Genomic DNA, 27,414 nt, shown 5'->3' on the forward strand with positions numbered 1-27,414 from the left:
CACGCAGCCGTCATACCGCTCAGGAAGGAAACGCGTTCTGTCTCCTAGAGATGAATGCACCTTGGTGCGAAAAGTGCAAATCAATCCCAGAACAACAGCAAAGGACCTTATGAAGATGCTGGAGGAAACAGGTACAAAAGTATCTATAGCCACAGTAAAATGAGTCCTATATCGAACGTAACCTGAAAGGCCGCTCAGCAAGGAAGAAGCCACTGCTCCAAAACCGCCATAAAAAAGCCAGACTACGGTTTGCCACTGCAAAGACCGTACTTTTGGCGAAATGTCCTCTGGTCTGATGAAACAAAAATAGAACTGTTTGGCCATAATGACCATCGTTATGTTTGGAGGAAAGCCGAAGAACACCATCCCAAAAGTGAAGAACGAGGGTGGCAGCATCATGTTGTGGGGGTGCTTTGCTGCAGGAGGGCCAGGTGCACTTCACAAAATAGATGGAATCATGAGGGAGGAACATTATGTGAGTATATTGAAGCAACATCTCAAGACATCAGTCAGGAAGTCAAAGCTTGGTCGCAAATGGGTCTTCCAAATGGACAATGACCCCAAGCATACTTCCAAAGTTGTGGCCAAATGGCTTAATGACAACAAAGTCAAGGTATTGGAATGGCCATCACAAAGCCCTGACCTCAATCCCAGAGAAAATTTGTGGGCAGAACTGAAAAAGCGCGTGCGAGCAAGTAGGCCTACAAACCTGACTCCGTTACACCAGCTCTGTCAGAAGGAATGGGCCAAAATTCCCCCAACTTATTGTGGAAGGCTACCCAAAACATTTGACCCAAGTTAACAATTTAAAGGCAATGCTACCAAATACTAATTGAGTGTATGTAAACTCCTGACCCACTGGGAATGTGATGAAATAAATAAAAGCTGGAATAAATCATTCTCTCTACTATTATTCAGACATTTCACATTCTTAAAATAAAGTGATGATCCTAACTGACCTAAGACAGGGAATTTTTACTAGATTTAATTTCAGGAATTGTGAAAAACTGAGTTGAAACCTATTTGGCTAAGGTGTATGTGTCACACCCTGACCATAGAGAGCCCTTGGTTCTCTATAGTGTTGTAGGTCAGGGCGTGACTTGGGGGTGTTCTAGTTTTTCCTATTTCCATGTTGGTGAGCTTGGATGGTTCCCAAGTAGAGGCAGCTGATTATCGTTGTCTCAATTGGGGATCATACTTAAGTTCTCCATTTTTCCCACCTGGGTTGTGGGATATTGTTTGTGTTAGTGTGTTTGGCCACTACGTCGTCACGGTCTTTGTAGTTTTCTTGTTTTTGTTTCTAGTTTCACTTTGTATTAAAAAGATGTGGAACTCAATCCACGCTGCGCCTTGGTCCGCTCATTTCGAAGAACGTTACTGTGGGTAAACTTCAGACTTCAACTGTACATCACAATAGAAATGGCTGTTAAAGTGAACCCATGAATGACCACATGTTTTTGTTTGACCGGCTTCCTCAACCTCTTTTGACATGATGCTTGATTAGAGTTGTTTATACATGAAATGCATCCCTTTAGAAAGTTTGAAAGTAGAGTGCGTTGTTGTTATTTCCAGAAGTGGGATTTAAAAAAAGCAGAAGCATTTGAAGTTCTAGATCATTGAAGGTACAGGTGGTGGCTGAATTTAAGTACAGAAGTGAAGATTAGGATGTTGATTTAAACAATGAAAGGTTTATGCATACAGGTGAGTGAACACACACGCGCGCACATACACACACAATGACACACTGCCTCACTAACACCATACAGAGACATGGTCCTTCACCTCCATGGGAAAGCCTAGAAAGGGGAACATCGAGGGGAACTGAGATGATGACCCTGTAGACAGGAAATCACATCACAATCTCAACTTCCTCTGTGAAGTCAACTGAAAATATGAGATTCTCCCAAATTAACTTGACCATGTTGACTGTTCACGGTCTATGTAAGATACTTACACTACTGTTCAACAGTTTGGGATCACTTAAATGTTCTAGATTTATAAAATAAAGCAAATGTATTGTTCATTAAAATAACATCAAATTGATCAGAAATACAGTGTGGACATTGTTAATGTTGTAAATTACTATTGTAGGTGGAAACGGCAGATTTTTTTTATTTTTTTTTAATGGAATATCTACATAGGTGTACAGAGGCCCATTATCAGCAACCATCCCTCCTGTGTTCCAACAGCACGTTGTTAGCTAATCCAAGTTTATCATTTTAAAAGGCTGATTGATCATTAGAAAACCCTTTGGCCATTATGTTAGCACAGCTGAAATCTGTGGTGCTGATTAAAGAAGCAATATAACTGTCCTTCTTTAGACTAGTTGAGTATCTGGAGCATCAGCATTTGTGGGTTCGATTACATGCTCAAAATGGCCAGAAACAAAGCACTTTCCTTTGAAACTCTTCAGTCTATTCTTGCTCTGAGAAATTAAGGCTATTCCATGTGAGAAATATCCAAGAAACTGAAGATCTCGTACAACACTGTGTACTACTCCCTTCACAGAACAGCGCAAACTGGCTCTAACCAGAATAGAAGGAGGATTAGGAGGCCCTGGTCCCCAACTGAGCAAGAGGACAAGTACATTATAGTGTCTAGTTTGAGAAACAGACCCTCACAAGTCCTCAACTGGCAGCTTCATTTAATAGTGCCCGGTCTCAACGTCAACAGTGAAGAGGCGACTCTGGGATGCTGACCTTCTAGGCAGAGTTCCTCTGTCCAGTGTCTGTGTTCTTTGCCCAACTTAATCTTTTATTTTTATTGGCCAGTCTGAGATATGGCTTTTTATTTGCAACTCTGCCTAGAAGGCCAGCATCCCGGAGTTGCCTCTTCACTGTTGACTGGTGGTTGTACGGGTACTATTTAATGAAGCTGCCTGTTGAGGACTTGTGAGGTGTAACATAGTCAAGCTAAATCTGGGACACTCAAATTAGTATGATATGTTACGTTTGGTATAGTTACTTACAACAGAAGGTTACTTAAGGCAAAACAAAAGGAGGGTGGTCAGTTGGGGTGGATGGGTCGTTTTTATAACGAGAATGAATGTCGAATATAGTTACGGACAACTTCAGCATTTTAGCCAATAAGGAACTTTTCAAGTACTTTTTTGCTATTTTTCAACTGCTTAGCATTCTAGCTAACCCTTACCCTAACCATAATGCTTTTCGCTATCCTTTCCCCTAACCTTAACCCTAACCCCTAACCTAGCTAACATTAGCCACCTAGTAAACATTAGTCACAACAAATTGGAATTTGTAACATATTATACTTTTAGCAAATTCATAACATGTCATACAAGTTGTAATGCGTCACATATCATACAAAATGGGTGCTGGACATCCACAAAATAATACATACCATACGAAACGTAAAATATCATGCTAAATGGAATGTCTTGGACTTACGTAAAGAATAATATGAAATGCTCTGAGACCAGGTTGTGTGTTTACACATTTATCACATTTATAGGACATCTCTATAGTGCAATTGGTAGGTAGCCTAGAGGTTAGAGTGAAGGACTAATAGCCAGAAGGTTGCTGGTTCTAGTGGTCTAAAAAATGACTAAAGTGCTGTTAAGTGGTCATAAAAAATGACTAAAGTGCTGTTATATTTTTTCAAGGCAATATCAATCCTATGATGTCATAGGTTCAGGGAGCACCATTTTCATCTTTAGTGGACAGTATCAAGTCAGTTTAGATAACAGTGGTAATAAGCTGTGAGAGTGTGAGAGAGTTTTCAGAGCAGCCTTAGTATATGTTGTTTTCCCTTGATTTCTTAGTATTCGTTGCAAGCCTTAGGCTATTTTGAGAGCCCTCCTGGTAGCCAATGACACTCAACTGTGTCTATAGATGCCTGGGTTAGATAGGGTTACAGCCCTGACCAGCTGTGGGCTGGCTACCACCATTTTCATCTTTAGTTGTTTTCAGCCTTAGTATTCGTTGTTTTCAGCCTTAGTATTCATTGTTTTCAGCCTTAGTATTCGTTGTTTTCAGCCTTAGTATTCGTTGTTTTCAGCCTTAGTATTCATTGTTTTCAGCCTTAGTATTCATTGTTTTCAGCCTTAGTATTCGTTGTTTTCAGCCTTAGTATTCATTGTTTTCAGCCTTAGTATTCATTGTTGTTTTCAGCCTTAGTATTCGTTGTTTTCAGCCTTAGTATTCGTTGTTTTCAGCCTTAGTATTCATTGTTTTCAGCCTTAGTATTCATTGTTTTCAGCCTTAGTATTCGTTGTTTTCAGCCTTAGTTTTCAGCCTTAGTTGTTTTCAGCCTTAGTATTCGTTGTTTTCAGCCTTAGTATTCGTTGTTTCATTTCAGCCTTAGTATTCATTGTTTTCAGCCTTAGTATTCGTTGTTTTCAGCCTTAGTATTCATTGTTTTCAGCCTTAGTATTCATTGTTTTCAGCCTTAGTATTCGTTGTTTTCAGCCTTAGTATTCATTGTTTTCAGCCTTAGTATTCGTTGTTTTCAGCCTTAGTATTCATTGTTTTCAGCCTTAGTATTCATTGTTTTTCAGCCTTAGTATTCATTGTTTTCAGCCTTAGTATTCATTGTTTTCAGCCTTAGTATTCATTGTTTTCAGTATTCCAGCCTTAGTATTCATTGTTTTCATTGTTTTTTTCAGCCTTAGTATTCGTTGTTTTCAGCCTTATTGTTGTTTTCAGCCTTAGTATTCGTTGTTTTCAGCCTTAGTATTCAGCCTTATTGTTTTCAGCCTTAGTATTCGTTGTTTTCAGCCTTAGTATTCGTTGTTTTCAGCCTTAGTATTCGTTGTTTTCAGCCTTAGTATTCGTTGTTTTCAGCCTTAGTATTCGTTGTTTTCAGCCTTAGTATTCATTGTTTTCAGCCTTAGTATTCATTGTTTTCAGCCTTAGTATTCATTGTTTTCAGCCTTAGTATTCATTGTTTCAGCCTTAATTGTTTTCAGCCTTAGTATTCGTTGATTTCAGCCTTAATTGTTTTCAGCCTTAGTATTCATTGATTTCAGCCTTATTCGTTGTTTTCAGCCTTAGTATTCATTGTTCTCAGCCTTAGTATTCGATGTTTTCAGGCATAGTATATTGTTTTCAGCCTGACTGTTTTATGTTGACACACTGTGACTGTTGGAGGCTTTGCGTATTTTGACCAACTGAATTGACAGATACTGGAATCTTAATAAGGTACTGTGTTAGTGTTTTGTTTTTGTGTTTGACAAACTGAGTTGACAGATACTGAAAGTTCAACGAGGTACTGTTATTGTGTTTACTTGGTCTTGGTACTTTTTTTTCAGGTAGCTAAATGACTAACTAGCCTATGGTAAGTGAAAATATTTCTGAAGCAGTAGGCTTGTAGTGTTGGCATGAAATCTTAAACTGCCACACATTCCTGTAGGGTAGAGATCCTTCTGGAAGGCTTAGTGGTCTCAAAATCACTCACTGTTTTGCTGGGTAGTACTTTGCAGTGGAGAGTTAGAGATTGACATTGTGTGTGTGTGTGTGTGTGTGTGTGTATATGTGTGTGTTATATGAACAGTCTCTATTCCCAAGCCATAAGACAGTTAGCAAAAATAGTAGTTTGTTAAAGTGTTAACCAAATAGCTACCTGGACTATCTGCAATGACTCTCTTCACACTAACTCTTTAGACTCATCACTGCTGCTACTGTTTACTATCTATCCTGTTACCCCTACCTACAGTATACTGTTGTTACTGTTTATTATCTATCCTGTTGACTAGTCACTGTATCCCTACCTATATGTACATATCTACCTCAATTACCTTGTATCTGTGCACATGGACTCGTACTGGTATTCTGTCTATATAGCCAAATTATCATTGACTCAGTACTGATACTCTGTGTATACAGCCAAATTATCATTGACTCAGTACTGGTACTCTGTGTATACAGCCAAGTTATCATTGACTCAGTACTGATACTCTGTGTATACAGCCAAGTTATCATTGACTCAGTACTGGTACTCTGTGTATACTCAGCCAAGTTATCATTGACTCAGTACTGGTACTCTGTGTATACAGCCAAGTTATCATTGACTCAGTACTGGTACTCTGTGTATACAGCCAAGTTATCATTGACTCAGTACTGGTACTCTGTGTATACAGCCAAGTTATCATTGACTCAGTACTGGTACTCTGTGAAAATAGCCAAGTTATCATTGACTCAGTACTGGTACTCTGTGTATACAGCCAAGTTATCATTGACTCAGTACTGGTACTCTGTGTAAACAGCCAAGTTATCATTGACTCAGTACTGGTACCCAGTGTAAACAGCCAAGTTATCATTGACTCAGTACTGATACTCTGTGTATACAGCCAAGTTATCATTGACTCAGTACTGGTACTCTGTGTAAACAGCCAAGTTATCATTGACTCAGTACTGGTACTCTGTGAAAACAGCCAAGTTATCATTGACTCAGTACTGATACTCTGTGTATACAGCCAAGTTATCATTGACTCAGTACTGATACTCTGTCTATATAGCCAAGTTATCATTGACTCAGTACTGGTACTGTGTAAACAGCCAAGTTATCATTGACTCAGTACTGGTACTCTGTGTATACAGCCAAGTTATCATTGACTCAGTACTGGTACTCTGTGTAAACAGCCAAGTTATCATTGACTCAGTACTGGTACTCTGTGTATACAGCCAAGTTATCATTGACTCAGTACTGGTACTCTGTGTAATACAGCCAAGTTATCATTGACTCAGTACTGGTACTCTGTGTATACAGCCAAGTTATCATTGACTCAGTACTGGTACTCTGTGTATACAGCCAAGTTATCATTGACTCAGTACTGGTACTCTGTGTATATAGCCAAGTTATTGTTTCTCATTGGGGTTTATTCCTTGTGTTATTATCTTTCTGTTATTTCTCTTTCTGTTTCTCCGTATGGTTGGGAAGGACCGTCAGGAAGCATTTCACTGTCAGTCTACACCTGTTGTTTACCAAGGACTAGAATGTTGTTTTTTTTTTTTTTAAATTTGATTTATATTTTGTAACTTTTTTTTTTTTTTTTCTGTGCTCGTGTTTGTCTCATGCCAGCTGTGTGATGTTGGACGTCCTAATAATAGGTGGAGGACCCCAGGCCCTGACCCTGGCCACCCTGCTGTCCTGTCCAGACCAGGCCCTGTCCCCACCTCCCCCCAACACAGACATCCTCCAGGGGATCCAGCTCAGCCAGGGCAGGGCCAAGACCAGCCGCTCTAAGAGCAGGAGAGGAGGAGCTTCCCGTGAGGACAACTACACTGCAGCTCAATGTTTTTACGTGGGCTTTTCATAAAGGGCCCAGATGAAGCCTGTTCCCAGACTAAAGAGTGAATGTTTATTAAAACGGCGTTTTAGTCAGCGGCTCGGCGTCGGCGTGATCTGGGTCCAGGAAAACATCCCAGGAAGTAGACCGATGTTTTTCCTCACATTTTGGCCTTTCTTGATTTCAGTTAGGAGAGACATTCCTCTCGAATCTCCCTACACATATAGTGTACAGCATGCTGTTGGTGCTCTCTGTTTGACAGGTCTCTAATCTCTCCCCATCCCCATGACAACAGCCAGCTGAGGAGCAGGCCACTCCAAGCCGGGCCCAGGTCCAGTCTCTAGACTAAAAAAGAAAATCTCCATTGAAAGTGGTTTTTAGTCGAGGTTGAAGGTGTAGGCTTAATTTGACTGTATAGACTGTATTTGAGTCTCTCCAGTTCACACCATTCTGCTGGCGATGCTGTCTGGTTGACAGGTGTGTAATATCTCCCAGGACAGCAGACAGCCGAGCCCGAGGAGCAGGCCGCTGAAGACCCAGAGTCAGTTTCATCCTGCCCTCCGCTGGCCTTCAGAGTGGTGGACTCATACGGAGCATGGACCTCGCTGTGGGAGAGCCAGTTCAGAGCACTCAACATCCCTCACCTTCGCTCACACACCCTGGTGCACACAGACCCACTCAATAAGGTACATCCCTCACCTTCGCTCACACCCTGGTGCACACAGACCCACTCAATAAGCTACATCCCTCACCTTCGCTCACACACCCTGGTGCACACAGACACACACACACTCAACAAGGTTGATGGTCCCTGCTGTAGGGTTGAATGGATGGTTCCTTTTGGACAATGCGAGTTGAGGTCACTTCAGTTTTCAATCCAATCAATTCAGGCAGGGTACTTGTTTTTGCCTATAATCCCTTTGTCTTGGTTCCTCCCAGAGGGCTTTGCAGGAGTTTGTTCTGGAGGAGGATCGGACAGCGGAGCTCCACTGCCTCCCTGACCACACCTTCATTCTGGATGAGAACGCCTTCTTCAACGACATGCGTTTGGGCAAGAAGGACAGGAGGAGACTGAGCAGCAGCAGAGGCCTACAGAAGAGCCTGTACTTTAGCCTGCCAGGCACCAGGCTCAGTGTGGACTTCTTCATGCAGCAGGTCGGAGATGGAGATGCACGCTGGCCGTGGCTTGAGTTGAGTTGAAGTGAAAAGGCACCATACCATGACTGGGGTGAATTCCATTTCTGTTCAGTCAATTCAGGAAGTAAACTGAACTTCCAATTGGAATTGAAATGGAATTGACCCCAACCCTGCACCATACTAAACATACTATGTGAGTCCCTCCACTACACAAAATTGTGCAATAACAGTGATGCTTCTCTGTGTGACACAAGTAGGACTTACCTGGGAGAGGTCAACTAACCCTCCTGCTGGAGAGCTACTGGGGTTGCAGGCTTTTGTTCCAGACCTGCACTAATACACTTGATGACTACTAATGATAGTGAATGTGAGTTTTACAGTGAATGCTTGCTATATTGTATGTACAGCTGCAAGAAAAAGTATGTGAACCCTTTGGAAATACCTGGATTTCTGGATAAATTGGTCATAAAATGTGATCTGATCTTCATCTAGGTCACAACAATAGACAAACACAGTCTGCTTAAACTAATAAACACACACACAATGATACGTTTTCAAGTCTTTACTGAACACATCGTGTGAACAGTCACAGTACAGCGTGGGAAAAGTATGTGAACCCTTGGATTTAATAACTGGTTGACCCTCCTTTGGCAGCAATAACCTCAACCAAATGTTTTCTGTAGTTGAGGATCAGACCTGCACAACGGTCTAAGGCACTTGCTTGCAGTACCTATCGCTTCCACTGGATGTCAACAGTCTTTAGAAATTGGTTGATGTTTTTCCTTTGAGTAATGAAGAAGTTGGGCTGTTCAGAATGAGGGTGGAGTCTAGTGTACTGTTGTGGTTGGGGCCCGCGACCTAAAAGCTTGCTCCACATTGTTTTTATCCGCTATTGAACACAGTTTATCCCGTATTAAATTTTATTGATTATTTACGTAAAAAATACCTGAAGCTGTATTAGGAAAGTTGTTTGAAATGTTTGGATCAAGATTACAGGTCATTTATTAAATATTTTGTAGTCATGTTGTGCAAGTTGGAACCAGTGTTTTTTTTAATCAATGGACATTTTGGAAATATAACGACAGAATTAATCGAACAAAAGGACCATTTATGATGTTTATGGGACATATTGGAGTGCCAACAGAACAAGATCTTCAAAGGTAAGGCATTAATTATATTGTTATTTCTGAGTTTTGTTTCGCGCCTGGCGGGATGAAATATGATTGTCTGTGTTTGTTTGATGGGGTGCTGTCCTCAGATAATAGCATGGTTTGCTTTCGCTGCAAAGCCTTTTTGAAATTTGACACAGTGGCTAAAATAGCAAGAGGTTAAGCTTTAATTTGGTGTGTTGGACTTGTGAATGTATGAAAGTTAAATATTTTGAATAATTTTTTAAAAATTTCACGCTCTGCCATTTCACCGGATGTTGTCGAAACATTCCGCTAGCGGAACCCCTAGCCGTAAAATGTTTTAACCTAGCGTTTTCCAACCTACACTGTGAATGTTTAAATTATGTATTCAATATAGACAAGATAAATACAATAATTTGTGTGTTATTAGTTTAAGCACACTATGTTTGTCTATTGTTGTGACTTAGATGAAGATTAGATCAAATTTGATGACCAATATATGCAGAAATCCAGGTACAGTTGAAGTCATAAGATTACATACACTTAGGTTGGACTCATTAACTTGTTTTTCAACCACTCCACAAATGTCTTGTTAACAAACTATAGTTTTGGCAAATCGTTTAGGACATCTACTTTGTGCATGAAACAGATCATTTTTCCAACAATTGTTTACAGACAGATTATTTAACTTATAATTCACTGTCTCACAATTCCAGTGGGTCAGAAGTTTGAGTAAATTGGAGGTGTACCTGTGGATGTATTTCAAGGCCTACCTTCAAACTCAGTGCCTCTTTGCTTGACATCATGGGAAAATCAAAAAATCAGCCAAGACCTCAGAAAAAAATAGTAGAGTCTGGTTCATCCTTGGGAGCAATTTCCAAATGCGTAAAGGTACCACGTTCATCTATACAAACAATAGTTTGCAAGTATAAAGACCATGGGACCACGCAGCCGTCATACCGCTCAGGAAGGAGACGTGTTCTGTCTCCTAGAGATGAACACACTTTGTTGTGAAAAGTGCATATCAATCCCAGAACAACAGCAAAGGACCTTGTGAAGATGCTGGAGGAAACGGGTACAAAAGTGTCTATAGCCACAGTACAACTAGTCCTATATCGACATAACCTGAAAGGCCGCTCAGCAAGGAAGAAGCCACTGCTCCAAAACGGTCATAAAAAAGGCAGACTACGGTTTGAAACTGCACATGGGGACAAAGATCATACTTTTTGGAGAAATGTCCTCTGGTCTGATGAAACAAAAATAGAACCGTTTGTTCATAATGACCATTATGTTTGGAGGAAAAAGGAGGCTTGCAAGCCGAAGAACACCATCCCAACCGTGAAGCACGGGGGTGTCAGCATCATGTTGTGGGGTGCTTTGCTGCAGGAGGGACTGGTGCACTTCACAAAATAGATGGCATCACGAGGACCGAAAATGTTGTGGATATATTGAAGCAACATCTCAAGACATCAGTCAGGAAGTCAAAGCTTGGTCGCAAATGGGTCTTCCAAATGGACAATGACCCCAAGCATACTTCCAAAGTTGTGGCAAAATGGCTTAAGGAGCACAAAGTCAAGGTATTGGAGTGGCCATCACAAAGCCCTGACCTCAATCCTATAGAAAATGTGTAGGCAGAACTGGTAAAGCGTGTGCGAGCAAGGAGGCCTACAAACCTGACTCCTTTACACCAGCTCTGTCAGGAGGAATGGGCCAAAATTCCCCAACTTATTGTGGGAAGTTTGTGGAAGGCTACCCAAAACGTTTGACCCAAGAAATATAAGGCAATGCTACCAAATACTAATTGAGTGCATGTAAACTTCTGACCCACTGGGAATGTGATGAAAGAAATAAAAGCTGAAATAAATCATTCTCTCTATGATTATTCGGACAGTTCACATTCTTGAAGTGGTGATCCTAAGACAGGAATTTTCACGAGGATTAAATGTCAGGAATTATGAAAAACTGAGTTTAAATGTATTTGGCTAAGGTGTATGTAAACTTCTGACTTCAACTGTAATTCCAAAGGGTTCATATACTTTTTCTTGCCACTGTAGTTGTTCGTTAAAATCTATGAACTTGTGATATATAATGTAACATGTGTGTGCATGTAATCTATCAGCCATCAACTCAAATCACCCAGAACAAAATAACTATACAACAACAATACTCTATCCAGGTGGACAAATATGGCCTGGACAGTGTCCTGACAAAGGGCACAGTGGACAGACTGACCCCTGTCATGTCCGAAGGAATTGTGACATCATTCAGGGTATTCCTTCAGAACGGGGACGTCCTCGAGGCTAGGCGCGTCGTCATGGCGACCGGGCCGACCCGTGCCCAGATGGCCAACATTCCTTTCTGGGTGTCGTCCATAGCGGAGAGCTACCCTGAGGAACGCCTGCAGCACACCGTGCAGCTCATGCACCACCACTCACGGTCAACACGGCAACAGGAACCAAGAAGCCAGAACCAGGAACAGGAAGAGAGTTCTTCTTCTCTCTCATCAGGTCGGTTGAGATGAGAATCCTCTGCTATTGATAGCTATCTGTATAGATGGACCATATGTCTCCACATGACACTGTACTATAATGCCCTCTCCTGGTGTTGAGGTGACATGACACTGTGCTATACCGCCCTCTCCTGGTGTTGAGGTGACATGACACTGTACTATAACATGGCCCTCTCCTGGTGTTGAGGTGACATGACACTGTACTATAACGCCCTCTCCTGGTGTTGAGGTGACATGACACTGTGCTATAACGCCCTCTCCTGGTGTTGATGAATGACACTGTACTCCTGGTGTTGTGACATGACACTGTGCTATAATGCCCTCTCCTGGTGTTGAGGTGACATGACATGACACTGTACTATAACATGCCCCTCTCTGGTGACATGACACTGTGCTATACCGCCCTCTCTAGGTGTTGAGGTGACATGCCATGACACTGTACTATAACGCCCTCTCCTGGTGTTGAGGTGACATGACACTGTACTATAAGGCCCTCTCCTGGTGACATTGAGGTGACATGACACTGTGTATAAGGCCCTCTCCTGGTGTTGAGGTGATGACACTGTACTATAATGCCCTTCTGGTGACATGACACTGTACTATACCGCCCTCTCCTGGTGTTGAGGTGACATGACACTGTACTATACCGCCCTCTCTGGTGACATGACACTGTACTATACCGCCCTCTCCTGGTGTTGAGGTGACATGACATGCTGTCAAGCCAAAGGCTGCAATACTGTAATATCACAATGACTGGGCATCTGTTTGAGTTATCAAATGTAGAAATTAACTTATTTACGTAGTACTTATTTGTGTTGGACATTCTGTTCCTGTTAAGAGTCATGTGGTGTCACTAGCAGTTCCCTCTGTGGTGTCACTAACTCTGTCTCCATCCAGCAGGCACTCTGCAGGTCTATGTGGTGTCACTAACTCTGTCTCTGTTCCTGTTAAGAGTCAGTGTGGTGTCACTAACTCTGTCTCCATTCAGCAGTTCCCTCTGTGGTGTCACTAACTCTGTCTCCATCCAGCAGGTCCCTATGTGGTGTCACTAACTCTGTCTCCATCCAGCAGGTCTCTATGTGGTGTCACTAACTCTCTCTCCATCCAGCAGTTCCCTATGTGGTGTCACTAACTCTGTCTCCATCCAGCAGGTCCCTATGTGGTGTCACTAACTCTGTCTCCATCCAGCAGTTCTCTATGTGGTGTCACTAACTCTCCATCCAGCAGGTCCCTATGTGGTGTCACTAACTCTGTCTCCATCCAGCAGGTCCCTATGTGGTGTCACTAACTCTCTCTCCATCCAGCATGGTGTCACTAACTCTGTCTCCATTCAGCAGGTCTCTATGTGGTGTCACTAACTCTGTCTCCATTCAGCAGGTCTCTATGTGGTGTCACTAACTCTGTCTCCATTCAGCAGGTCTCTATGTGGTGTCACTAACTCTGTCTCCATCCAGCAGGTCCCTATGTGGTGTCACTAACTCTCTCTCCATCCAGCATGGTGTCACTAACTCTGTCTCCATTCAGCAGGTCTCTATGTGGTGTCACTAACTCTGTCTCCATTCAGCAGGTCTCTATGTGGTGTCACTAACTCTGTCTCCATTCAGCAGGTCTCTATGTGGTGTCACTAACTCTGTCTCCATTCAGCAGGTCTCTGTGGTGTCACTAACATCTGTCTCCATCCAGCAGGTCTCTATGTGGTGTCACTAAATCTGTCTCCATCCAGCAGGTCTCTCTGTGGTGTCACTAACTCTGTCTCCATTCAGCAGGTCTCTCTGTGGTGTCAATAACTCTCTCTCCATCCAGCAGGTCTCTATGTGGTGTCACTAAATCTGTCTCCATCCAGCAGGTCTCTATGTGGTGTCACTAACTCTCTCTCCATCCAGCAGGTCTCTGTGGTGTCACTAACTCTGTCTCCATCCAGCAGGTCCCTATGTGGTGTGTGAGCCTGGCCAGAGGGTGGTGGTGGTTGGTGGAGGCCTGACCAGCGCTCACGTCATCTCCATCGCTCTGCAGCAAGGAGCCAGTCATGTGACCTGGGTGATGCGCAAACACTTACAGGTTTGTTTCTGTTTAGATCTATGGCCATGTCCCAATTATCTTTCAATCCTCCCGAAGTGGAAACTTGTTAGTTCTGGGAATTATCACATAGAAACTTAATTGGGAGGATCAAGGAGGTTTTAATATGCTTTTACATTTGTAGCACAAACCATTGTTTTGAAAACCATGGTGAAAATAGCTTTTTTTAGACCTATACATGCCTCCTGTAAGACCCTATGATCTGTGAACCGTACATGATACTGTCACTCCTTCCACCGAAGGTGGCTCCTCCCCTTGTTCGGGAGGCGCTCGGCGGTCGTCGTCGCCGGCCTACTAGCTGCCACCGATCCCTTTTTCGTTTGGTTTTGTCTGTCTTGTGTTCACCTGTGTCTAGTTTAGGCTCATCAGTGGGGTATTTAATCTCACCCTACCCTCTAGGTTGTCTGTCTTGTGTTCACCTGTGTCTAGTTTAGGCTCATCAGTGGGGTATTTAATCTCACCCTACCCTCTAGGTTGTCTGTCTTGTGTTCACCTGTGTCTAGTTTAGGCTCATCAGTGGGGTATTTAATCTCACCCTACCCTCTAGGTTGTCTGTCTTGTATTCACCTGTGTCTAGTTTGGGCTCATCAGTGGGGTATTTAATCTCACCCTACCCTCTAGGTTGTCTGTCTTGTGTTCACCTGTGTCTAGTTTAGGCTCATCAGTGGGGTATTTAATCTCCCTACCCGCTAAGTTTTGTGCAAGATTGTTTGTGTTACTGTCGTTGGCTTGGGTTGGGTTGGGTTGGGTTGGGTTGCGTTTTCTCTGTTAAGCAGGTTCATTTCACAGGACTGTTTTTCCAGCACGTTAGTTTAGTCAGAGGAGTGTGTTCCTCCGTTTTCGACTCCACCCCACCTCTCCTAGGGAGATACTGACTGATAGACAACATCTTGGTCTCCTGCTCCTGACTCCACCCCCAACTCTCCTAGGGAGATACTGACTGATAGACAACATCTTGGTCTCCTGCTCCTGACTCCACCCCCACCTCTCCTAGGGAGATACTGACAGATAGACAACATCTTGGTCTCCTGCTCCTGACTCCACCCCCACCTCTCCTAGAGAGATACTGACAGATAGACAACATCTTGGTCTCCTGCTCCTGACTCCACCCCCACCTCTCCTAGGGAGATACTGACTGATAGACAACATCTTGGTCTCCTGCTCCTGACTCCACCCCCACCTCTCCTCGGGAGATACTGACTGATAGACAACATCTTGGTCTCCTGCTCCTGACTCCACCCCCACCTCTCCTAGGGAGATACTGACTGATAGACAACATCTTGGTCTCCTGCTCCTGACTCCACCCCCACCTCTCCTAGGGAGATACTGACAGATAGACAACATCTTGGTCTCCTGCTCCTGACTCCACCCCCACCTCTCCTAGGGAGATACTGACAGATAGACAACATCTTGGTCTCCTGCTCCTGACTCCACCCCCACCTCTCCTAGGGAGATACTGACAGATAGACAACATCTTGGTCTCCTGCTCCTGACTCCACCCCCACCTCTCCTAGGGAGATACTGACAGATAGACAACATCTTGCTCTCCTGCTCCTGACTCCACCCCCACCTCTCCTAGGGAGATACTGACAGATAGACAACATCTTGCTCTCCTGCTCCTGGCTCCACCCCCACTTCTCCTAGGGAGATACTGACTAATAGACAACATCTTGGTCTCCTGCTCCTGACTCCACACCAACCTCTCCTAGGGAGATACTGACTGATAGACAACATCTTGGTCTCCTGACTCCACACCAACCTCTCCTAGGGAGATACTGACAGATAGACAACATCTTGGTCTCCTGCTCCTGACTCCACCCCCACCTCTCCTCGGGAGATACTGACTGACAGACAACATCTTGGTCTCCTGCTCCTGACTCCACCCCCACCTCTCCTAGGGAGATACTGACAGATAGACAACATCTTGGTCTCCTGCTCCTGACTCCACCCCCACCTCTCCTAGGGAGATACTGACTGATAGACAAATTCTTGGTGTCATTACTCTCTTCATTAGAGTGCTCTAAAATATGGAGTATTTATATGCGTATTTAATATAGTGTGTCTATATTGTGAACTACAATTTTACACATTAATTTATTCAACAGTAAAACTAATAATATGAATATCTCAAAAGTACCGTTTTTAGATTTTGTTCATTTGTAGACATGTTGTTTAAATATATACTCCCCCCCCCCCTAGGCTGAAACAGTTTGATGTTAAGAGAATGTTATAGTCAGACCACCATGATCTCCAACCCTCTGCCTCGGTCCTCTCCCCAGCTGGAGCAGTTTGATGTTAGGAGAATGTTATAGCCAGACCACCATGATCTCCAACCCCTCTGCCTCGGTCCTCTCCCCCAGCTGGAGCAGTTTGATGTTAGGAGAATGTTATAGCCAGACCACCATGATCTCCAACCCCTCTGCCTCGGTCCTCTCCCCAGCTGGAGCAGTTTGATGTTATGAGAATGTTATAGTCAGACCACCATGATCTCCAACCCCTCTGCCTCGGTCCTCTCCCCCAGCTGGAGCAGTTTGATGTTAAGAGAATGTTATAGTCAGACCACCATGATCTCCAACCCCTCTGCCTCGGTCCTCTCCCCAGCTGGAGCAGTTTGATGTTAGGAGAATGTTATAGTCAGACCACCATGATCTCCAACCCCTCTGCCTCGGTCCTCCCCCAGCTGGAGCAGTTTGATGTTAGGAGAATGTTATAGTCAGACCACCATGATCTCCAACCCCTCTGCCTCGGTCCTCTCCCCCAGCTGGAGCAGTTTGATGTTAGGAGAATGTTATAGTCAGACCACCATGATCTCCAACCCCTCTGCCTCGGTCCTCTCCCCCAGCTGAAGCAGTTTGACGTTGACGTGGAAAGCCTGGTGGGCGGTACTCCCATGTGGAGCATGGCATCAAGATGGACGGCCTGGCCTACCTGCGCCAGTTCTACAACGAGAGCAGCGTCCATAAGAGACTGGCCATGATCAGACAGGCCAGGAAGGGAGGGGCAGTTACACCTGAGGCCTATGCAGCCCTGCAGCCCTACATCCAGACTGGACAGCTGTCTGTCCGAGCATACTGCCAGGTACAGAAATAACAATAATATTGTAATGCTACTAGTCAGAATAATACTGCTAGTAAATAGATATCAATAATATTAATACTACTGTGACCCCCAGGCACACAACCTCTGTCCATCCCCTCTACTGTGACCCCCAGACACACAACCTCTGTTCATCCTCTACTGTGACCCCCAGGCACACAACCTCTGTTCATCCTCTCTACTGTGACCCCCAGGCACACAACCTCTGTTCATCCTCTCTACTGTGACCCCCAGGCACACACAACCTCTGTTCATCCTCTCTACTGTGACCCCCAGGCACACACAACCTCTGTTCATCCTCTCGACTGTGACCCCAGGCACACAACCTCTGTTCATCCTCTCTACTGTGACCCCCAGGCACACAACCTCTGTTCATCCTCTCGACTGTGACCCCCAGGCACACAACCTCTGTTCATCCTCTCTACTGTGACCCCCAGGCACACAACCTCTGTTCATCCTCTCGACTGTGACCCCCAGGCACACAACCTCTGTTCATCCTCTCTACTGTGACCCCCAGGCACACAACCTCTGTTCATCCTCTCGACAGACCCCCAGGCACACAACCTCTGTTCATCCTCTCTACTGTGACCCCCAGGCACACAACCTCTGTTCATCCTCTCTACTGTGACCCCCAGGCACACAACCTCTGTTCATCCTCTCTACTGTGACCCCCAGGCACACACAACCTCTGTTCATCCTCTCTACTGTGACCCCAGGCACACACAACCTCTAATTCATCTCTCTACTGTGACCCCCAGGCACACAACCTCTGTCCATCCTCTCTCCACAGAGGTTGTGTGTGTCTGGGGGTCACAGTAGAGAACTAACATTTGTAACTAACATTTTGAAACATAAAACAATACAATCTAGTGAAAGAGAGAAAGCAGAGCCCAGGTATTCATGACCTGTTGTGTTCTACAGGTGACTGAAGCTAAGTGGTGCTATGAAAGCCAGGTGTGGAGACTGTCACTGTGTGGACAGAATGGCTGTGAGACTTGGACTGGGGACAGGATATGGCTGGCTACAGGATGCAAACTGGACGTCAACCAAGACCCTATGCTCTCTTCTGTCATCAAGGAATTCCCTATTCAGGTGTGCTGCTATCATATCATATCTCAACCTCTGCAAGAACCTTTCATGTATCTTTAATCAAATCTGTGTCCACAAAATGACTATACTTCTATACTATACGACAGTGGTGTAAAACTACTTTAAAGTACTACTTAAGTATTTTTGTTGGTGTATGTGTACTTTACTTTACTATTTATATTGTTTTACTACTTTACTTTTACTTCACTACATTCCTAAAGAAAATATTGTACTTTTTACTCCATACATTTTCCTTGACACCCAAAAGTACTTGTTACATTTTGAATGCTTAGTAGGACAGGAAAATAGTCCAATTCACACACTTATCAAGAGAACATCCCTGGTCATCCCTACTGCCTCTGATCTGGTGGACTCACTAAACAGAGAACATCCCTGGTCATCTCTACTGCCTCTGATCTGGTAGACTCACTAAACTGAGAACATCCCTGGTCATCTCTACTGCCTCTGATCTGGTGGACTCACTAAACAGAGAACATCCCTGATCATCTCTACTGCCTCTGATCTGGCAGACTCACTAAACAGAGAACATCCCTGTTCATCCCTACTGCCTCTGATCTGGCAGACTCACTAAACAGAGAACATCCCTGTTCATCTCTACTGCCTCTGATCTGGTGGACTCACTAAACAGAGAACATCCCTGGTCATCTCTACTGCCTCTGATCTGGTAGACTCACTAAACAGAGAACATCCCTGTTCATCCCTACTGCCTCTGATCTGGCAGACTCACTAAACAGAGAACATCCCTGGTCATCCCTACTGCCTCTGATCTGGTAGACTCACTAAACAGAGAACATCCCTGGTCATCCCTACTGCCTCTGATCTGGTAGACTCACTAAACAGAGAACATCCCTGGTCATCCCTACTGCCTCTGATCTGGTAGACTCACTAAACAGAGAACATCCCTGGTCATCCCTACTGCCTCTGATCTGGTAGACTCACTAAACAGAGAACATCCCTGGTCATCCCTACTGCCTCTGATCTGGTGGACTCACTAAACAGAGAACATCCCTGATCATCTATACTGCCTCTGATCTGGCAGACTCACTAAACAGAGAACATCCCTTTTACTTGGTCATCCTACTGCCTCTGATCTGGTAGACTCACTAAACAGAGAACATCCCTGATCATCTATACTGCCTCTGATCTGGCAGACTCACTAAACAGAGAACATCCCTGATCATCTATACTGCCTCTGATCTGGTGGACTCACTAAACAGAGAACATCCCTGATCATCTCTACTGCCTCTGATCTGGTAGACTCACTAAACAGAGAACATCCCTGGTCATCCCTACTGCCTCTGATCTGGCAGACTCACTAAACAGAGAACATCCCTGGTCATCTCTACTGCCTCTGATCTGGTAGACTCACTAAACTGAGAACATCCCTGGTCATCTCTACTGCCTCTGATCTGGTGGACTCACTAAACAGAGAACATCCCTGATCATCTCTACTGCCTCTGATCTGGCAGACTCACTAAACAGAGAACATCCCTGTTCATCCCTACTGCCTCTGATCTGGCAGACTCACTAAACAGAGAACATCCCTGTTCATCTCTACTGCCTCTGATCTGGTGGACTCACTAAACAGAGAACATCCTGGTCATCTCTACTGCCTCTGATCTGGTAGACTCACTAAACAGAGAACATCCCTGTTCATCCCTACTGCCTCTGATCTGGCAGACTCACTAAACACATATGATTTGTTTGTAAATTATGACTGAATGTTGGACAAGAAAATGGTGCCATCTGGTTTGCTTAATATAAGGAATTTAGAATAATTTACACTTTTACTTTGATACTTAAGTATATTTTAAAACAAATATTTTTATACCATTACTCAAGTTGATTTTACTGGGTGACTTTTACTTTTACCTGAGTCATTTTCTATTAAGGTATCTTTACTTTTACTCAAGTATGATAGTTGGCTACATTTTTCCACCACCGCTATACCACCATACTATACTATACTACTATACTATGAGGTACTACCATACTATACTATACCACTATACTATGAGGTACTACTATAATATACCACAATACTATACTATACTACTATACTATGAGGCACCACCATACTATACTATACCACTATACTATGAGGTACCACCATACTATACTATACTACTATACTATGAGGTACCACCATACTATACTATACCACTATACTATGAGGTACTACTATACTATACTACTATACTATGAGGTACCACCATACTATACTATACCACTATACTATGGGGTACTACCATACTATACTATACTACTATACTATGGGGTACCACCATACTATACCATGAGGTACCACCATACTATACCACTATACTATGGGGTACTACCATACTATACTATACTACTATACTATGGGTACTACCATACCATACTATACCACTATACTATGGGGTACTACATACTATACTATACTACTATACTATGGGGTACTACCATACTATACTATTCTACCATACTATGGGGTACTACCATACTATACTATACTACTATACTATGGGGCACTACTATACTATACTACTATACTATGAGGTACTACTATACTATACTACTATACTATGGGGTACTACATACTATACTATGGGGTGCTGCCATACTATACTGTACTACTATACTATGGGGTACTACCATACTATACTATGCTACTATACTATGGGGTACTACATACTATACTATACTACTATACTATGGGGTACCACCATACTACACTATTCTACTATACTATGGGGTACTACCATACTATACTACTATACTATGGGGTACTACCATACTATACTACTATACTATGAGGTGCTACTATACTATACTACTATACTATGGGGTGCTACATACTATACTATGGGGTGCTGCCATACTATACTGTACTACTATACTATGCAGTACTACCATACCATACTATGCTACTATACTATGGGGTACTACCGTACTATACTATACTACTATACCATGGTGTACTACCATACTATACTATACTACTATACTACGGGCACTACCATACTATACTATACTACGGGTACTACTGTGCTATACTACTATACTATGGGGTACTACCATACAATACTATACTACCATGGTATGGGCTACTACTACACTATACTACTATACTATAGGGTTCAACTATACTACTCTACTATGGGGTACCACCATACTATACTATACTACCATACTATGAGGTACTACCATACTATACTACTATACTATGGGGTACTACCATACTATACTACTATACTATGGGTACCACCATACTATACTATACTAACATACTATGAGGTACTACCATACTATACTATACTACCATACTATGAGGTACTACCATACTATACTATAATACTATGGGGTACTACCATACTATACTACCATACTATGAGGTACTACCATACTATAATACTATGGGGTACTACCGTACTATACTATAATACTATGGGGTACTACCATACTATACTACTATACTATGGGGTACTACTATACTATACTACTATACTATGGGGTACTACATAATATACTATGCTACTATACTATGGGGTACTACCATACTATACTATACTACTATACTATGGGGTACCACCATACTATACTATACTACTATCCTATGGGGTACTACCATACTATACTATACTATACTACTATACTATGAGGTACTACCATACTATACTATACTACTATACTATGGGGTGCTGCCATACTATACTATACTACTATACTATGGGGTACTACCATACTATACTTCTATACTATGGTGTACTACCATACTATACCATACTATTATACTATAGGCACTACCATACTATACTATGCTACTATACTATACTACTACTACTGTGCTATACTACTATACTATGGGGTACTACCATACAATACTACTATGGTATGGGCTAATACTACACAATACTACTATACTATAGGATTCAACTATACTACTCTACTATGGGGTACTACCATACTATACTATACTATTATACTATGGGATACTACCATACTATACTACTATAGGATTATACTATACTACTATACTATGGGGTACTACCATACCATACTACTATACTATGGGACACTACTACACTATACTACTATACTATAGGATTATACTATACTATACTTCTCTACTATGGGGTACTACCATACTATACTATACTACTATGGTATGGGCTACTACTACACTACTATACTATAGGATTCTACTATACTGCTCTACTATGGGGTACTACCATACTATACTACTATACTACTATGGTATGGGCTACTACTACACTATACTACTATACTATAGGATTATACTATACTAGGCTACTACTACTATGGGGTACTACCATACTATACTATACTATACTTTAGGCTACTACTATACTTTACCACTATACTATAGGCTACTACTATACCATACTATACCACTATAGGCAACTACAATAACATACTATAGGCTACTACTATACTATACCACTATAGGCAACTACAATACCATACTATAGGCTACTACTGTACTATAGGCAACTACGATACTATACTACTATAGGCTACTGCTATACTATGCTATGATACTATAGGCTACTCCTAGACTACACTACTATACTATAGGTGACTACTACACTACGCTACTACACCCCACTACTATAGGCTATTACTATACTATACCATACTATTCTACTATACTATTATATTATAGGCTACTACTATAATACTATAGGCTACTACTATTTTTATACTACCATGCTATATGCTACTACACTACTATACTATTATATTATGGGCTACTACTATACTACTATAGGCTACTATACTATACTACCATGATATATGCTATTACTATACTATACTACTATAATAAACCACTATTCTATAGGCTACTACTATGCTATACTACCATGATATATGTTACTACTATACTATACTACTATAATAAACCACTATTCTATAGGCTACTACTATGCTTCAGCCTACCTCTATACTATAAGCTACTACTATACTATACTTCTATACTATAGGCTACTACTATACTAATATAATATTGGCTACTACTATACTATTACAAGCTACTACTATAATATAGGCTACTACTATACTATTATAAGCTACTACTATAATATAGGCTACTACTATAGTATAATACTATAGTATACTAATATAGGCTACTACTATACTATACTACTATGGGCTGCTACTATAATATATGCTACTACTATACTACACCCCAATACAACTATACTATCAGCTACTACTATACTATACTACTATAGGCTACTATTATACTATACTTTTATACTATACTTTAGGCTACTACTAGGCTACTATACTATACTACTATAGCCTACTACTATACTATATCATAATACTATAAGCTACTACTATACTATGCCACACTATGCCATACTATACTACTATACGCTATTACTATACTATAGGCTACTTCTATAGGGCTATAATATACTACTATAGGCTACTGCTATACTAAGCTACTATACTATAGGCTACTACTATACTTCTCTACTATACCATACCACTGTAAGCTATTGCTATATTATACTACCATACTACTATACAACTATACTATACTACTATAGACTACTACTATACAACTATACTATACTACTATAGACTACTACTATACAACTATACTATACTACCATAGGCTACTACTATACTATACTACTATACTATATGTTACACCTATACTGTGGTACTATACTATAGGCTACTACTATAGTATAATACTATATGCTACTACTATACTATAGGCTTCTACTATAATACTATTGGCTCCTACTATACTATAATAATATAGGCTGCTACTATACTGCTGTGGGCTAATACTATACTACTATATTACTATAGGCGGCTACTATACTACTATACTATAGGCTGCTACTATACTACTATGGGCTACTACTTTACTACTATGGGCTACTACTATACTACTAAAGGCAGCTACTATACTACTATGGGCTACTACTATACTATAGATGGCTATTGTACTACTATTATACTACTATACTATGTTATACCACTATACTACAGTCACCTGCATTTGATCCAAGTCTAATTACAACATATCTCAACTTCAGGTCCTGGATGGCTGGCCTTGTATATCTGAGAGCTTGCAGTGGGCTCCAGGATGTCCTCTGTACCTGATGGGACAGTACACAGCACTTCAGGTATATTGGTATTTTTTGCTAATCGCACAATGAAAATATTTTGTAGAAATAATAGAATGGAATGTCAGAGGGAGAATATTTCATTCATTCATATATTGCTGGGAATTTGTCAATGCATTGACAGACACACGTAATGAAAAAATGGTAATGGATTAAAAAAAGAAGTAGCTTTTCGGGGTTTTGGAGGGGTGGAATGATAACCCAATGGAGTGTTGGCAAAAACGCAGCAGAGCAGGGATAGCCTTTTGATATATTTATACGCTTGTATTTTCTTTAGTCTTTCAAGGCCGCAATATAGGCTCTGAAATATAGGCAACATATGGCTTGGAAAGTAGACCTATGTGAGAATCTCTTTTGTAGGGTACTCGTCGATAGAGACTCAGTTGGTTATGTAATACTGTACAGTCAGTGTGACTCAGCTGTATTCCCTTTGTTGTCACAAACAGGTTGGTCCGCACGCGCTGAATCTGGCAGGAGGACAGGCTGCAAGCGCGCGCATCGCGAAGGACATAATATTCCAGCACCGCCGGAGTGGTTACGGAGGGACAGGGTCACAAACCACCGTGGAGACAGCACACACCGAAGAATACATTCAGCAGATGCACGGGCTGATGTGGTTATGATTAAAGACCTTAGCGCAAATAATGTTTTGATGTCAAAGGGAGTTTTACGCAGCGACAGATCATGGATTCAGCTGCCTTCCTAGTTGAGAATAAACTACACCTCACCCCTTCCTAGCTCAGAATAAACTCCCCCCCTTTCTAATAAACTGCACCTCACCACTTTTTATCTGAGAATGAACTAACCCTCCCTCTTTTTTTTATTCAAACTAATCCCTTGCGGTCAATCACGCCCTTCATGTCCGTACATGCGCAACAGATACAGTGTTGGCAACCGCGACAACAACATGACTGCTTGGAAGATGATGGGCTTGTAATTCTGTTGTTGCCATCACACAGGGAGGATTTGACAGCCTACATTACGTGCTTGTCTGATTGTAGTTGATATTCGGAGTAAATTAGTCTTGTTGAGTCCACATCCAACTTCTGCAAGGTTAGTGACATTGAGTTTCGTGTATCAAAGTAAACTCTACTCCACGGAGAAGTCCGCTAAACTTAATTTATCCTAGCTAGAGACCGATGCTGTTATTGATCTGTCATGTTGTATTTTTACTCCATATTATCCCAATAAAAGTCTTAGCAAAATAAGAAATATTGTAACATCTAATAACAAAACACTCGTTATGGTGTTTGTTATTGACGTGATGTTTTGTATTGACGTTGAACAATGACGGTGGGTATTTGAAGGCTTAGGCTAAATATTCAATGCAGTTATTTTTCCTTTTCTCTTCAGTATTTTTGTTCAAGGTGTACCATAATAAATAAGGTACTACTAGTAAATAACCCTATCCTCTACAATGAGGATAAGAAGAGTTGTGAAGACTGTGTTGAGTGTGGAGCAGGTAGAAGGTGTGGGAGCCCATGTCCGCAGAAGCATAGGAAGAAAGGAGGTGAGTTACTGTCATGCTGTCTGTCTTACATCTGCCTAGTTTATCATGTTTAATAATATCCTTTTAAAATACCAAACTAAACCACATATTATGACATAGTAGGCTGATATCTTGTCCATCCATGTATTTCAGCTGATTAACCTGGATCCTTTCTTGATGTTGGATGAGTTCAAAGTCAAAAAGCCATCTGGCTTCCTGATCACCCCCACAGAGGCTTTGAGACCGTGAGTAGGTTATCTATTCTCTCTCTGTCTTTGTCTCTCTGTCTGTCTGTCTCTCTGTCTCTCTGTCTCACTCTCGCTAGCACGATGCAGCATCTATACTGTCTCTCTCTTCTCTGTCTGTCTGTCTGTCTGTCTGTCTGTCTGTCTGTCTGTCTCTCGATGCAGCATCTATACTGTCTCTCTCTCTCTCTCTGTCTTCTGTGTCTGTCTGCTAGCGCGATGCAGCATCTATACTGTCTGTCTGTCTGTCTGTCTGTCTGTCTGTCTGTCTGTCTGTGTCTGTCTAGTCTGTCTCGATGCAGCATCTATACTGTCTCTCTCTTTCTGTCTGATACAATGTTGTCTGTCTGACTGTCTGTCTGTGGAATAACAGGTTCTGTATGAGGCCTGTCTGAGGGATGCAGCATCTATACACCATTAATGATGTCTGTCTGTCTGATGTCATCTGTCATTAATGATGAGGGTCTGTCTGTGTCTCTGTCACCATTACTGATGTCTCTCGATGAGCATCTATACACCATTAATGATGAGGGAGGGTCTAGGCTACGCGATGCAGCATCTATACTGTGAGGGAGGGTGAGGCACATACACCATTAATGATGTCTAGGGAGGGTGAGATGCACATACACCATTAATGATGAGGGAGGGAGGGAGTGATACAGTGTTGTGTTCTGACTGAACCCATTAATGATAAGGGAGGTTCATATAGGCCATTAATGATGGGGAGGGTGAGGCACATACACCATTAATGATGAGGGAGGGTGTGGCACATACACCATTAATGATGAGGGAGGATGAGGCACATACACCATCAATGATGAGGGAGGGTGAGGCACATACACCATTAATGATGAGGGAGGGTGAGATGAGGAGGTGAGGCACATACACCATTAATGATAAGGGAGGGTGTGGCAGATACACCATTAATGAAGAGGGAGGGTGTGGCACATACACCATTAATGATGAGGGAGGGTGAGGCACATACACCATTAATGATGAGGGAGGATGAGGCACATACACCATTAATGATGAGGGAGGATGAGGCACATACACCATTAATGATGAGGGAGGATGAGGCACATACACCATTAATGATGAGGGAGGATGAGGCACATACACCATTAATGATGAGGGAGGGTGAGGCACATACACCATTAATGATGAGGGAGGGTGAGGCACATACACCATTAATGATAAGGGAGGGTGAGGCACATACACCAT

General features: G+C 42.3%; 1 protein-coding gene and 1 pseudogene across 1 annotated transcript in view; both read left to right on the forward strand.

Moving 5' to 3' along the window:
• Positions 1-27,414, forward strand: part of LOC135543126 (pirin-like) — a 208,767-nt gene that overhangs the window by 160,241 nt on the left and 21,112 nt on the right. The window lies entirely within an intron of this gene.
• LOC135542894 (uncharacterized) lies at positions 326-25,507 on the forward strand (annotated as a pseudogene).

The sequence above is a fragment of the Oncorhynchus masou genome, chromosome 7 (genome assembly GCF_036934945.1).
Source record: "Oncorhynchus masou masou isolate Uvic2021 chromosome 7, UVic_Omas_1.1, whole genome shotgun sequence".
NCBI lineage: Eukaryota > Metazoa > Chordata > Actinopteri > Salmoniformes > Salmonidae > Oncorhynchus > Oncorhynchus masou.